This window comes from Erythrolamprus reginae, chromosome 4, assembly GCF_031021105.1.
Source record: "Erythrolamprus reginae isolate rEryReg1 chromosome 4, rEryReg1.hap1, whole genome shotgun sequence".
Classification (NCBI taxonomy): Eukaryota; Metazoa; Chordata; class Lepidosauria; order Squamata; family Dipsadidae; genus Erythrolamprus; species Erythrolamprus reginae.
In genome coordinates, this window is record NC_091953.1 from 93,836,237 (window position 1) to 93,852,486 (window position 16,250).

The 16,250-nt window shown below is 34.6% G+C and overlaps 1 protein-coding gene across 3 annotated transcripts in view; it reads right to left on the reverse strand.

Annotated features, from left to right (window-relative positions):
• NIPA2 (NIPA magnesium transporter 2) overlaps nucleotides 1-16,250 on the reverse strand; it is a 28,650-nt gene that overhangs the window by 7,124 nt on the left and 5,276 nt on the right. The window contains exons 1-2 of one of the 3 annotated variants that reach the window (XM_070750937.1): nucleotides 5,783-5,801; nucleotides 1,763-1,818 (exon numbers count right to left, since the gene is read on the reverse strand). The exons of 1 other annotated variant lie outside the window; for it this stretch is intronic. The gene's annotated coding sequence lies outside the window, so the exon portion shown is untranslated. Of the gene's footprint in view, nucleotides 1-1,762; nucleotides 1,819-5,782; nucleotides 5,802-16,250 lie in introns of those variants that run through there. One more of the 3 variants, XM_070750939.1, reaches the window with a different exon arrangement.

The following is a 16,250-nucleotide window of genomic DNA, read 5'->3' on the forward strand; positions in this document are numbered from 1 at the left end:
CACAGCTGAAAGATGTTTCTCTAATGTGAGCTGTGGATTGAGGAGGATGTCCAAGTTGCGGACCCTCTCTGAGGGGGTCAATGATTCCCCCCCCCAAGGGTGATGGACAGACAGATGGAATTGTACCTGGGAGGCAAAACCCACAGCCACTCCGTCTTATCAGGGTTGAGTTTGAGTCTGTTGACACCCATCCAGACCCCAACAGCCTCCAGGCATTGGCACATCACATCCACTGCTTTGTTGACTGGACATGGGGTGGAGATGTACAACTGGGTATCATCCGCATACTGATGATACCTCACCCCATGCCCTTGGATGATCTCGCCCAACAGTTTCATGTAGATATTAAATAGCAGGGGAGAGAGGACCGACCCCTGAGGGACCCCACAAGGGAGAGACCTAGAGGTCGACCTCTGACCCCCCACTAACACCGACTGCGACCAACCGGAGAGGTAGGAGGAGAACCACTGAAGAACAGTGCCTCCCACTCCCAACCCCTCCAGCCAGCGCAGAAGGATACCATGGATATATGTTGCTATAACCCAGCAATCAATTATGTAGTGTGGTAAGAAAGTCCTTTTTAAGAAAGATTTTGCGATTAATTTCAGCAGAAGACATAGTTCCAAATAAAGGTAGGCCCACAGGCAATCCATTTCAATTAAGAATTAATTTCCCTGTATAAGCATTAATTTGCTTCATATGGTCCTGATAATCCTTGGTTCTCAGACTGCTGAACAACGTACATTTATTCTGTAAGGGAATTAATTTTCCCAACCAAGAAGTACAGTTAGTCCCACTTATTCAAAACTGCAAACACGAAAAAAAGCACATAAAATCTCAACACAGAACATCTAATTTGACAGTTCAAAAAATTCAGGCTTCTTTTAGAATTTTGTTCAGAAACTTTAGACACTTTTGTTATTCACATGATGCCCTAACCCATTGGATCATGTCCACATCCTAATTGTGTGAGAACTACATTAAAAAGTTAATCAATTTAAAATTGATTGATATAACATAATACAATGAAAAGTGAAAGAAAAATAATGGAATTTTATACAATGAAATGCTATACCAAAATAAAACTACAATAAATGAAATGAACATTGTAATAAATGTGATAATATTCAATTAATCAAAGTTTTGACAGGAAACAGAATGTGAGAAAAAGATTAAATCTTAATTTTATGTACATTCCACTGGAAAGTCCAAAAATTTTATATAACATCTGATAAAAAGTTCTGAAAAACGGTGGGGTTTATCAAAACATATGATCAAAAATACTCAGAGAGTTGTAATTATCTAAAAAAGAAAGATTATAGAAATCCAAACTTACAATGACCTTTTAAAGGCAATATAATAATAATGCATCCTAAAGGGAATACCAGCCTCTGAAACTCCAAATCTGAACACAGTACGGTAATTCTTCAACAGAGAAACAGAGTTGGGTGTGGTTATAAAGATCCTCTAAAAGGAAGTAAAAACTGAACTTCCTGATCATTACTTAATTTTTCATTTCAGTATGTTTGAAGGGCTACATTCATTTATACTGTTTCAACAGTAGTTAATATGGATATTATTGCTTAAAAGGAAGTAAAACAACAACTTATTTTACAAGCAGCTACTTTTTTCCTAGTTTCCAAACTTTTAGTATTTTATTAGACACAGTGGCACACAATTCTCTTCAGAAGAAGGGCAGATTTCTACATCACCTGAATATTTTTTATTAAACCAATATTCTTAGAAAGAGCAGTAACCTTACCTTGATGACATTTTTCAACCCATTTGTCTTTCGTGTTATTAATCAGAGAGGTGATGCTAAAAAAGAAAAATGCCAAACTGAACTCTGGCACAAATTTATGTTGTATATATGTCTCCCTATATACAGCAGAAGTATGAGCAGAAGCCATACAGTGACATCTACTGTAAATTATTTACAGTGATAAGAGCAATAAATTCTCGTTCCCCCCCCTCCCCCCAAATAATAAAGCTCCCAAACTGCATATATTGCTACTTGAAATTCAGTCATAATATGGTACAGGTCATTTTCAACTTATGTTCATTTGTTCAGCAACCATTCAAATGCTATGGTGTTGAAAAAAATGGACTTACAGTGTGATGTGTGCCCAAAGTTATTGCTGTTGCTGTATCCCTGTGGCCACATGATCAAAATTCAGGCACTTGACAGCCCACCCACACTCTTGGCCGCAGGAACCATTCAACTCCCACCACTCATCTATGATCCATCTTCTCTGATCCAATTATTTTTTTAAAATATATTTAGAATCTGAAGCAACTGAAGTGTTAAAGTAACAGGAAATTTTGGTAACTTTGATGCTGAAAATGTAAGTTCTTCATACTCAAGAATTCAATATTCCCATTAATTCTTGGGAATCCAGACTCATTTCCCCAAATGTTGTAGGTCATAATGTGTGGGATACAGTGGTACCTCTACTTAAGAACTTAATTCGTTCCGTGACCAGGTTCTTAACTAGAAACGTTCTTAAGTAGAAGCAATTTTTCCCATAGGAATCAATGTAAAAGCAAATAATGTGTGCAAACCCATTAGGAAAGAAATAAAAGCTCGGAATTAGTGTGGGAGGAGGAGGAGGAAGAAGAAAAGGGGGAGGAGAGTCGTTGCTGAACGAAGAAGGTGAGGTGAGAAGAATTTAATAAATCCAAAACTTTAAGGATTTTTTTTTTTTAAAGAGGGATTCTGAGATGGCGAGGAGGAGCACTCAATCCCAATACACCCAGCACGAGGCTGCCTCCCATACACTGCCTCCCATACACTGGCGGCTACTGCTGCTGCCTCTTCCTTCCCATGCTGAAGGGCTACCCTCTCCTCTCGCTCGCTCGCTTTGTAGACGGCACCTTTCCTTCGCTGTGGTGACTCCTCGGCTGCCCAAAGCGAAGGGAGCGTTTCTTTTCTCTGGGCGCTGGCAGAGGTTTATTCCTTGTCCAAGCGCCCAGAGAAAGGAAAATGCTTTGTTCACTCTGGACTGCCAAAGCCTCCTTAAGCGCCACCAAAAGAGTCCTCTGGCAGCCCAGATGGGCGGGAATAAAGGGGGAATGGCAGGAAGACCAGGCCTTCATGGTGCTCTCAAATTTCCTGGGAGATTTTCCTGGCTGCGGTTCTTAAGTAGAAAATGGTTCTTAAGTACTGTAGAGGCAAAAAAATCTTGAGCATCCGGTTCTGATCTAGAAAAGTTCTTAAGTAGAGGCGTTCTTAAGTAGAAACTGTATTTCATTTAGCAAGTTAAATAAATGTAATTACTGAAGACTTTAAATCAGGGTACCTGGATTATCAATTTAACTGAGTTAGCACAATACATAAACCTTGCAAGTCACAATGTAGGTCACTATGGATTATATTAGCTTTATATAAATCTTGGAGGTTATAATTTGGAAATGTGCACAATTCAGATTGGTTAATCACACTCTTTATAGAGACTGTTTGGTCATGAAGTGTGGCAATCAAGTTTCAAATTTTCTAACTAAGAAAGAAATTTTCTATGGAATAAAGTATATTTTAATTAAATTTATTCTGATTCCTTTGTTGTGCTTAGAAATTAACGTACCCTACTTACATGCAAGACTGATATCTATCAAAGTTTCAATTTGTATAAATTTGTATAAGCTTTTGTTCCTATTAACATAAAGACACATTATAGCATTTGCTCATTCTTAAGTATAATTCTTTCAAGTAAAAGTCAGAAAATAATTTAATATAATTTTCAAAGTTAATGACCGCACGTATTATGCCAGCTAAACACCTAAAAGGTCCACCATTGTTATCCACATTTGATAAACATTCTTTAGTCTGGAGATAAATTAAACTACAAAGATAAACTTCAGATCTATTTTTGTTTAAGAGCTTTAGGAGTTTGTTATAAATCATTCTAAGAAAACTAATTAGTGATATTGTACTGGTTAATTGAGGTGCCATTAAGTCAGTGTTAACTTTTAGCAATCATATATATAAAAGGATGATTGGCAGTCCCCGTTTTTCCATTTTTATTTACCCCATTGCAAATCACCCTGTCTTAAAAAAAAAGATCAACTGGATCAAGTCCAGAGAAGGGCTACCAAGAAAGTGAAAGGACTAGAGACCAAGTCTTATGAGAAACAGTTGAAAGACTTAGATTTGTTTAGCTTGCAGAAGAGTAGTTTGAGAAAGCAGTCTTCAAATATTCAAAGGCTGTCAAATTATAAAGGATTGGATACTCAAGGATTGTCAAATTATAAAGATTTTGGATATATTTTCACCTGTTGCTAAGGTTAAGACTAAAACTAACAGACAACTTCAAGGGTATCCCTATCTCTCTATCTATTTCAAGAATGGTGCAATACAGAGGTTTGGACTTCAATGGGTTTTGGGTTCCTTCTAAATCTATTATTCCATGATCAAACAAATCATCGAATCATAGATTCAATCAACAGAGCAGATGAAAGCCCCCCCATTGTTCTCTTATTAATAGAAGAATTCTATTCTCATGCTAATCTCTCATAAATGAGATTTCCCATGAGAAAACATAAGGTCAACCATAATACATTAGATTTAAAACAAAGATTAATCTTGGATTATGTGATACTGCTACTTCTTTCTTAATTAGTAAGAGCATAAACAGTACTGAGGCAATTACTGTAAAGCTTTGACCCATTCAAAGCAGAATGTATATCTATGATTAACTATGATGGGCTCAACATACATATTTTCTTTTACAGAAAAGAAGAATTAATCTTTTTATTTTCTTTTTGTTCACTGCATCAAGCAATTAGCTCAACTACATTCATGAAGAAACATCCCCATTTCTTGCTGTCACTTTTTCTCTTTAAATAAAACATATTTCCTATAATATATAATTAATATTTGCTTCCAATTTCAATATATTTCCCCAAAACAAAAACATAAGCATTAAAACAAAAAAGGTACTAAAGTTTTGTGACTTACAAGCCTGGGCATGGATTTCTATGAAATTTGGCATGGGTCTTTATAATATTTTGAACACAATTCTTCTTGTTCAGAAACTTTCCCATGCTAAATTAAAGTATGTAGAGCTCTAGCTTTCCCAAGTAATATTTAGCAAATTGGGACGCACTATACCAAAGTGCAATCTATTATTTCCTAAGACTTTTGAACAGAGTGGGATGAAAATCATTAACAGACTTTTAATACAGAACATGAGAAAATACAATAAAAACTATTGCAGCTTTTTATGGCTCAACTTTGACTATAGACAATGTGAAGTGTGTTTCATATTGCAAATATTGACATGTAAGCAATACAGAACAAAGCACACTTCCCGATTCATTGTACATTTAAAATTAATTATAACATATAAAACATGAGTTTTTCTTCAATCTGTGTAAATGGGACTATACAGACCTCATCAATACACATATAGGTCTATACAAAAAAAAATGGCGTTTAGTTATCAATAAAAAGTCTACATGAAGGGCCATGTGAAATAACCATTTATTCTTATTATTCATATTGAATTCAGATGTGTATTATCTGAATATGACAATGTTTCAAGATGAAACTATTACTGTAATTCAATATTTTACATCCAAGTATATTAAAATAGATAGACAGACATACTAGATGTATCAAGTTAGGCCCTGTCGGCCAATCACGATATACTTTACTCGATGGCACTTAATCAATATGCAACACAATAAATATAACACATATTCACCCTTATTTGTTTAAAAAATTAATACTAAATATGACTCTATATACAGTATAACAATTTCCAAATAAGAAAGGTTTTCAAACCAGGCTTCCAAAATTGTCTTGGTCTTTGAATGGGCCATGATATTAATTGCAGTCTACTGCATCATTCATGATGAGCTGTACAGAAGTACTCCCAATACACAAACCAGTAATCAGCATTACTGTTTAAAAGCCCTATGAGGAATATTATCCTCCTAAACGTTCTTATTCAGCCTACATCACAAAGTAGAATATTAACATTCTACATTTGTGATGTCTAAGAATACTTTTCTTTTGGACTTCAGTCATCTATGACTAAAGTGCTACTGTCACCAATGACAGTTGCAAAAAAGCATTTTGTCTAAGGTTAGAGTCCAACCATTTGAGTTCATAAGGTTTTGGTTCCTCAAGATTGTCTCCTTCTAGCCCTTTTTTTATTTCCGGCCTTCCAAGTAATGTTTGCTGAGCCTTAAGTAAATTCAGAGATACTGCAGAATTCTCCTGTACTTCAGGACTACTTCGTGGGTTAAGATCTGTCAGGTGTTTCTTGTGAGGAGGGGCTGGGCTGCTTGCTTGTGAGCAGCCTGGGATACCTCCTCTGTGCTTCCCTTCACTCCACTCTCCATGCCTGCAGATGGGGGGTGGGAAGCAGCTGTTCCTTGTCAGAGGGGATGTTGCTTTTCATCAGCGCTAACCATTGGCAGCTGATCCTTCCCTACTTTCAGGCGCAGGTGGAGATGGCTGGTGACCAATGCCAGATGGGCCTGGGAACGCATTGTCTTCAGACTCTCTCCTCCCTGGATGTTCCTGGGGAAACATTCCATCCTCCTCAGATGGTCTCACTTCTAACTCCTCCTATTTCATTGAACCAGTTTCTAATGGGGCCATGAATAACATTCATTCCAGTCTAGATTCTTCATGAGTAACAACTCACTTAAACTTTTGTATCATTTGTAATTCCTCTTCTTTATGTGTACAATCAAGTCACTCTTTGTCCCTCATGATTGTCTGCAGTTTTGTTGTCAAGATTTCAGAAGTGGTTTGTCATTGCCTAATAACAACAGTAACAACAACAGAGTTGGAAGGGACCTTGACTGTCTTGTAGTCCAACTGCTTCCTGCTTAGCCAGGAAACCCTACACTACTTCAGAGAAATGGTTATGCAACATCATCTTAGAAACTTCCGGTGTTGCAACCTTTACATCTTCTGTAGGCAAGCTTTTCCATTGATTAATTGTTCTGTCAGGAAATTTCTCCTTAGTTTTAAGGAAATTCTTAATTTTTCTTAAGGCTTGAGAAAGCAGGACTGACCCAAGGTCATCCATATGGGTTTTTGCCTAAGGCAGAATTAGGATTCATAGTCTTCTGGGTTCTAACCTGGCACCTTTAATCAGTGCATTAAACAGACTCCCATAAACCCTGTATAGGTGGTCTTAGTTTAAAGACCATTTGTTCAGTGACAGTTTAAAATTGTGATGGCACTGAACCAATCTTTGAAGTTCTGGCCACTGCAGGGCCCACACGATCACCTGTTCATGATTTAGGCATACAATAACTGGGCTGGGTTTCTGAGTCACAGCATCCCATGGTTGTGATTGTGATATGAGACCTTCATTACAGATTTCTCTTTTTTTTTACACCATATTTTTTTTATTAATTTTCTTAAAATAACATACAGACTTACAAACATTCAACATAGAATGTGGGGATGTATCTTCCCCGCTTTTCTCAAAAGTATAAATGCAGATACAGAAAAAGGAATACATAATTAAATGCGTAATTCAATACTACTAATACAAAAATATCTAGTAAGGAAAAAGTAATATTATAAAAAAGAAAAATAGTTATAACTAATATAAAGTGAAACAATCTTGTCAATTCTATGTATATAAACTAAGTCTAATATTAATCTCAATAAAAAGAAAAAAAAGGATTTAACCCTGCTGTTCTGTTCGGGTCGTATGTGACCCGAAGCCAAGTTTGAGTCCCTGTAAAAAATTTTCCCTGCATATCTGAAACTTGAAATTTCATGACTTTTCATCATTTCAGGGGTTCTCTCTATGAGAATTTTTTTGGGGGGGTGGGGGGCTTAGTTTTTGCTGAGCAAAAAAAGTTCCTAATGTTATGTTCGGGTCACATACGACCCGGACCGAAAACACTTCATTTGAAGTGCTTATGTTTGGTCAATTTGAAAACTTTTTTCACTTGGAAAGTAGTCTGAACATTTCTGCACACAATGATATGAAAATTGAAATGAAAAAATTAATCCTTATTGGTTTATTTTGCACATAAATGTGCCGCCCCCCCCGTTTTTGTGATTTTTTTTCAATTTATGGATAGTTTTGCTTGCAAAATCCATTCTATTTTACTGGAGTTGGTGTGGGATTGGTAGCTTGAACATTTCTGAATATAAGAAAAATATAAAGGAACTGAAAAAAATGATTCTTACTGGTTTTTTAACATCAGAAATAAGGCCTCCCCCCCCCCTCGGCTGCTTGCAATCATTTTCACTTTTTATTTTTTTATGCTCCAAATCCGAAATATTCTTTAAAATCTTAGGCATTCATTTACTCAATTTAACAATGCTGGTCATCAAAAAATATTTTTGGGGTGGTGGCTAATTGTTTTCTGGGCAAAAAAAAATCATAACTTCAAATCTGTTTCTGTTCGTATATGACAGGACCAAAAATATTTTTTTTAGGTACTTGAATTTAATCTTTTTGAAAACTTTTTCAACTGGAAAACTAGTTTGAACATTTATGAACATAATGATATGAAAATTGAACTGGAAAAATTGAGACTTATATTTTTATTTTGATCAAAAAGCCCCTCCCCCCATCCTTTTTGAATTTCGTGTCAATTTATATTTTTTAAGGCTACAAATCCCTAAGGAATTTTCCCCCAAAAGGTTTGATATACTAAATTGAACAATCCTGAACATAAGAAAAATATAAATGAACTGAAAAAAAATGACTCTTATTGGTTTATTGTTTTATACTCGAGTATAAGCCTACTCGAGTATAAGCCTATTTGAGTATAAGCATGGGGGCCCATTTATGAGCAAAATAAACCAATAAGGATCATTTTTTCAGTTTAATTTTCATATCATTATGTTCAGAAAGGTTCAAGCTACCAATCCCACATCAAAATAGAATAGTAAAATAGAATGCATTTTGCAGGCAAAATTATCAATAAACTCAAAAGTTTTGATATACTAAATTGAACAATCCTAAACATAAGAAAAATAGAAATGAACTGAAAAAAAATGATTCTTATTGGTTTATTTTTGAATATAAGACCATATCATTTTATACTCGAGTATAAGCCTACTCGAGTATAAGCCTATTTGAGTATAAGCATGGGGGCCCATTTATGAGCAAAATAAACCAATAAGGATTAATTTTCTCAGTTCAATTTTCATATCATTGTGTGCAGAAATGTTCAAGCTACCAATCCCACACCAACTTTAGTAAAATAGAATGGATTTTGCAAGCAAAACTATCCATAAATTGAAAAAACTTTCACAAAAACGGGGGGGGAGGCACATTTATGTGCAAAATAAACCAATAAGGATTAATTTTTTCAGTTCAATTTTCATTCCATTGTGTGCAGAAATGTTCAAACATGTTTCCAGGTGAAAAAAGCTTTCAAAAAGACCAAACATAAGCACTGCAAATGAAGAGTTTTCGGTCCGGGTCAGGGTGACCCGGGAACATAACATTAGGAACTTTTTTCGAACAGAACAGCAGGGTTAAACCAAAGTGTCTATACTTATTATTAATCTTCTATTATTATTATTTTTTCTTATCTATCCATTCATAAACATTGTTCCATGTTTCATAAAATTTCGTTTCTTCTTGATCATTCAAGCGTCTTGTCATCATATCCATCTCCGCGCAGTCTAATATTTTTGTAATAACTCCCTCTTCTTTGGGGATATTTTCCCCTTTCCAATTTTGCGCGTAAATAATCCTTGCCGCTGTAAAAATATATATAATTAGATACAAGATTTCTTTTTTGTAATTTTGGTTAGTAATTCCTAGTAAACAGAACTCCGGGGTAATTTCTATTTTTTGCTTTGTAATCTCTTTTGTCATTTTCTCTATCATTTTCCAGTACATTTTAGCTTTATTACATGTCCACCATTGGTGGTAGTAGGATCCTATTTCTTTCTTACATTTCCAACACAAAGGTGATGTCTTGGGGAACATTTTTGCTATTCTACTTGGTGGGAGATGCCATCTATAGAACATTTTAATTTGATTCTCTTTCAAAGAAACTGATTTTGTCATCTTCCAATTACACATCCAAACTTTCTCCCATGTGTCTAAATCTATTTCTTTGCCTATATTTCTGCACCACAGTATCATACTATCTTTTAATGTTAAATCAATATTCTTGTGGGAAATCAAATATTTGTATATTTTCCCAATTACCTTGTTTTGATTTTTAGTAATTAAATCACTTAACAAATTTTTATTTTTATTGAATATATAAAGTATACTGTCTTTCTGGTATCTAGATCTAATCTGTGCATAATGCCACCAATCGATTTGTATCCCTTCGTCTTGTAATTTACTTCTAGTTTTTAATTTCATTTGATCATCTAACAAATCTTTATATCTTATTTTTCTTGTATCCTTGATAGAATTTGGATGTATTATTGCATCTAATGGGGCAACCCAATCCGGAATTGTTAAGAAGTGGTTTTTCTTTATATCTTTCCATACATCAAATAAGTATTTTCTTAATGTATGTCTTTTGAAATAAGAATGATTTTTGTCTTTATCGTACCAAACAAAGGCATGCCAGCCAAGCATAAGATCATGTCCTTCTAATTTTAATGTTCTCGTATCCTCTAGGGTTATCCAATTTTTAATCCATGTTAAGGCGGCTGCCTGGTAATATAATTTCCAATTTGGGAGGGCAAACCCCCCCTCTCTTTTATATCTTCTAACATGTTTATCTTAATTCTTGCCTTTTTTCCTTGCCATAAAAAATTTCTAACCACATTTGTTAAATTTTTAAAAAAGATCGCCCCTGGATTTATTGGGATCACTTGAAATAAAAATAATACCTTAGGTAGGATATTCATCTTAATTGTGGCAATTCTTCCCAGAAAGGATATTTTTAAGTTATTCCATATTTCTAAATCCTTTTTGATTTCATTAATTAATTTTATATAATTATCATTCTTTAATGTTATTGTTTTGGCTGTTAGCCATGTTCCCAGATACTTTACTTTTTTAACTATTTGTATTCCAGTAATACATTCTAAATTACTTTCTTGTGATTTATTCATGTTTTTGGTTATAAATTTTGTTTTATTTTTATTAATTTTCAAACCTGCTACCTTACCATATTGCTCTATTATCTGGGTTAGTCTTGGTGCTGTAACTATCGGATCTTCCATTACAAAGGTCAGATCATCTGCAAAAGCCTGGACTTTATATATCTCTTTTCCAACTGTTAAACCTTTTATCTTTGGGTCTGCTCTTATTTTTATTAATAGTGTTTCTAAAGTCATAATGAACAGGAGGGGTGAAATAGGACATCCTTGTCGAACTCCTTTATTTATTTTAAACACTTCCAATTGCTCATTATTTAATATAATTTTTGTTGTTTGTTCTGAATAAATAGCGTCTATTAAGTTAACAAATTTGGGGCCAAATCTCATTTTATTTAATTGCATCTTTATAAATGTCCAATTAACATTATCAAAGGCTTTTTGAGCATCTAAGAACATTAATGATGTTTTATCTGAATGTTGCTCATAATATTCTAATACATTAATAATTGTTCTAAGATTATTTTTAATTTGTCTACCTGGCAGGAAACCATTTTGGTCTGAGTGAATTTTACTATTTATTACCGTTTTCAACCTATCTGCATATATTGCTATAAATATTTTATAATCTACATTTAATAGTGATATTGTTCTATAATTTTTAATTTTTTCCTTTGCTGTGTCTGATTTGTGAATTAAAGTTATCAAAGATTCAGACCATGATTTGGGAATTTTACCATCTAACCTACATTCATTAAAGATTTGCAGCATATTATTTCTTAATGTTTCATTTTCTATTTTATACCACTCTGTTGGGATAGCATCTGGTCCTGTGGCTTTATTGTTTTTTTGCTTCTTAATAGTTGTAAGGAGTTCTTCCATTGTTATGGGACTCTCCATCCTCTCCTGTTGTTCTTCTGTTAATTGTGGTAACTCTGAACTCTCTAAGTATTTAACTACTTCATCTTCCTCAATATTATCGTCTTTATACAATTCTTTAAAAAAAATTTGTACTATGTTTGCTTTTCCCTCTGTGTCATATTTTATTGTTCCATCTTTATCTTCTAAATATTTAATTAATTTAGATTGTCTCTGTTTTCTCAGTTTATATGCTAACCATCTACCTGGTTTGTTGGCATGTTCAAAATATTGTTGCTTAGCTCTTTTTATTTTTTCCAATATCTGGTTTTGTTCTTTCAGTCTAATTTTATGTTTAATTAAATTTATTTTTTTTTCCAAATCCTTATTTTTCATATTTTGTTGTGATATAAATTCTAATTGTTTTAATTCATTCGTTAATTGTTCATATTTTCTTTTCTTTTCTTTGTTATATTTTGCTGTATAGGATATTGTTAATCCTCTTATGTATGCTTTAGTTGCATCCCATAAATTTTGGGGAGTAGTATCTGTATTTTTATTAATTTCAAAAAATATTTTTAATTCCTTTTCAATCCATTCTTTATATTCTTTCTCTTTCAAAATATTTCTATTCATTTGCCAGTTATAATGCTTTTTACTATTTCTCATGTAGACTATAACTGGGTTATGGTCCGCCCAAGTATTAACATCTATTTCCACCTCTTGTATATACTCTGCTGTTGTTTTAGGAGCCCACACCATATCTATTCTAGTCCAAATTTTGTGGGGGTTTGAGTAGAAAGTATATTGCCTTCTTTGGGGATGTCTTTCCCTCCAAATATCATTCAATAACAATTCTGCTTTCATTTTTTGAAAGGTGGAGGGTAGTAAATTCTTTTTTTTCTTTTTACTATTTTTCTTCTCCCCCGAGTGGTGTAATTGCCTATTTGTTATGGCATTAAAATCTCCAATAATTAACATATTTTCCAAATTTAACTCTATAATTTTTTGGTGTAGTTTTTTATAAAATGCAATTTGATCATCGTTTGGGGCATATATAGAAACAATAGCAAGAGGTCTAGGTTCAATATTAACCTGGACAATCAAAATTCTACCTTCGTTATCACTAAATAGTTGTTTGGAATTTATAGAACTCTCAACATACATTGCCACTCCTCTTTTCCTTTGGTCTGCTAATGCAGCATACATATTTCCAATTTTATTATTCAGCAATAAGTTCCGATTACTTTTTTTTATATGTACTTCTTGAAGTATAACAATTTGAGCCTTTTGGTTCTTAATTTTAGAAAATATTTGTTTTCTTTTTTTTGGTTCATTTAGTCCATTGACATTTACAGAGAAAATTTTTAAGTCTCTCAATGTGGTCATTTATTGTACTTCTTGGTTTCCCGCTGAGGTTGCTTTCTTCTGGCCCCGTGGTCCTGCTCCTCCACTTGTGCAGATGCCCCCATGGCTTCCGCCTGCATTGCTTCCAGTTCTCTTGTTAAGTGTTCCATTTCGCTTATTCCACTATTTTCATAAAAATCTCTTGCTTGGTCCAGATTCTCCAACTTATATCTTGTTGATTTCCATGTCAATGACAGTCCTTGTGGAATAAGCCAACGAAAAGTTATGTTCTCTTTGATCAAGAGTTTGGTCAAAAAATGGTAGTCTCTTCTGGTCTCTCGAACACGTCTTGGGATTTGTTTTAATATTTTTATTTCTTTGCCTTTGTGTTGTAATTGACCAGTTCTTGACCAGTGCAATATGTCATCTCTCAAGGTTTTTCTTACAAATTTAATATGAATCTCTCGTGGAAGGTTAAAACGGCGTATGTAACTGTTTGAAGTTCTGAAGACTTCATCGATTTCTTTTATTATTTCAAGTGGGTCTATCTTGAGGATTTTCCCAATAATGTCGGCCATAATGGCCTTTAAATCTTCATCCTTTTCTTCTATTATATTTTGAAATCGTAGCCCATATGAAGCACGTTGCATTTCCAGATGTGTGATTGATTCATCATGTCTTCTTTAGCGTGAATCCACTCTGTCCTCAAGGTGATCAATTCTTTTCTCCATTTTCTCCGCCTTTTCTTCAGCTACTTTCATTCGATCTTCACTGTCTTTCAAGGCTTGTTTGATCTCCTTCATCTGGTCTTTCATCTCTCCTGTGTCTACTTTCATATCAGCCATCTCAGCTTTTATTTCGTCTCTCTGCTGGGTTGCATCGCGTTGAGATTGAAGCATAAAGTCATTTAATGCAGTCAGTGTCTCTTGGATTGAGGCCAGCGAAGGTTGTTGTGGTTTGTCTTTGTCCTTCTCCTTGGTAAACATAGTTGTTGATAAGACCGGCTGTGCGGGGGATGGATGAGGCGAGCCTTGGGGGGACGATGCGACAGATGTCTGCTTCTTAATTGTTTTGGTGTAGGTAGAAGTACTTGACATTTTAAAATTTGAAATTAATATTATTTTATGTTAGCAATATATAGAAAATTACTATAAATTCCAAACCTACACAATTAATTACCCCAGGCAAACCACAATAAAAATTCAAATACACACTGGAATTTAGAATGTAGTTCAGGTACAAATGCAATTAGAATTCAATATTCAAGATATAACTCGTAAATTCTTATTACTCTAAGTCCAAAATTATATCAAAAAAGAAGAAATTAGTTTGGCACAGCAGGGGAAGAAAAAGAAGAAGGAAAACCAAAGGAGAAGGAAGAAAAAAGGAAGTAAAGGAAAAAAGAAAAAGAGAATAAAAAGAAGAGGGCAATCTGGAAGAAAAGAAAAAATATAGTTCAATTAAGGAGGAGCAGGAGACCAAGGATTTTTAACAATGCATGTACAAAACCAAGATAATTATAATATAATATGGATTTAAAGTTCAAAACTTAGAATTGTGAGAAGGAAGAAGGAAAAAGCAGAAAACCAATTATTAATATTCCAGTCGTTATAGAATAATTTTGTTGATTGAAGATCTAATCTGTTTTAGAAAACACTTTAGTGTAGGTTGAAAGAAGGTCCCGTTAATTTAAGAAATAAAAACAGTAAAGTTTAATCTTCTCAAAATTTATAGTCTCAGTTTTCCAAACGATTGTGATTTAATTATCCAATGTTAAAATGAAGTCGATCCGTCTCTTGCAGCTTAAGGGAAATTGTAAAGCCTCTCCGCTGCGAATCCGACAAAACCGCCGTTAATCCAAATGAAATGATCCAACGAAGTAATCCAAATGGGGTCAATCAGATAATCCAAATATAAAAAATCCCAAATAGGAAAAAATATTTTTTTTATATATATTTATTCAAGTTTTGTGACTAGATAGTAAGCAGTCTTAATCCTTCCGCTGGAAAAATCCGAGCCCGGACTTCATTTTCAAATATTTTTGTAACCAATTGCTTCAAAAGGGGAAAAATATTCAGCCAAATAATGTCATTTTATATATGTTAAACCTTTTAGTGTCTCATTTTGAAATCCTTTAAATTCCCCTTGTTTTCAAGCGTTTGACAGTTCAAGTCCAAGTTCAAAAGAATAAGTGAAAGTGGTAAAAATAAGTTCCGGCTGTTGGTTTGCGCCTGGATACAATGTTTTCCAACAACTTTCTCTTTCGCCTTCTTTTAAACTTTTTATTCTCCGCTTTCTTTTACTTAAATCTTCTTATTTAACATGAAACATAGAGGAGGGAAAAAAAATCTTTTTACCTTGATTGTAGTTGCTTTAGTGTATTCCTTTTTCAATAAGGGTTGCTTTGATCTCTGCTTTAACTTTTCTGATGTTTCTTGCTTCCCGCTGGTTAGGTGGGATCGCAATGGCCGCGTCCTCTTACGAGAGGACCGGTGCTCCCTGCTCCAGAGCTGCAGGACAGACCCCCTGCCCCCAGAGCCTCGGCGATGGCTCTTCGGACAGAGGGAAATCCCCTGTTCTAGGATCGAGGCCATCCGGACTCGATCCGATCGCGTTGGGGCGACCTCTGGGAGGGTGAAAGGAGTCTCAAGGCAGAGCCCTGCCAAGAGACTCCGCTGCGGTCCTCAACGAAACCGGAAGTCCCATTACATATTTCTCATGTGTAAAGTCATCAGGAAAGCCATGGAAATAAGAAGTCACAATCCGGTAAGGTCCTTGCTTGACAACCTGCATTGTTCTCACTTAATTAAAGATGGCAACTAGTGTGCTGCTGAGTTACCCTGGGACAGTGATTGACATTACTGCAAGATTAACCACCCCTCCCATTTCATAAGCTCCCAAGTTAGCTAAGAGTTTTGTATTTCTCCTGCTGAATCAAAGGAGAAGGAAGCTCTTCTGTGTCTTCGGAGATGCAGGGAACCATATAGGAGGAAAAAAATGTGAATGAATAACAAGTGAATGAGTAAATGAGTCTTTTATA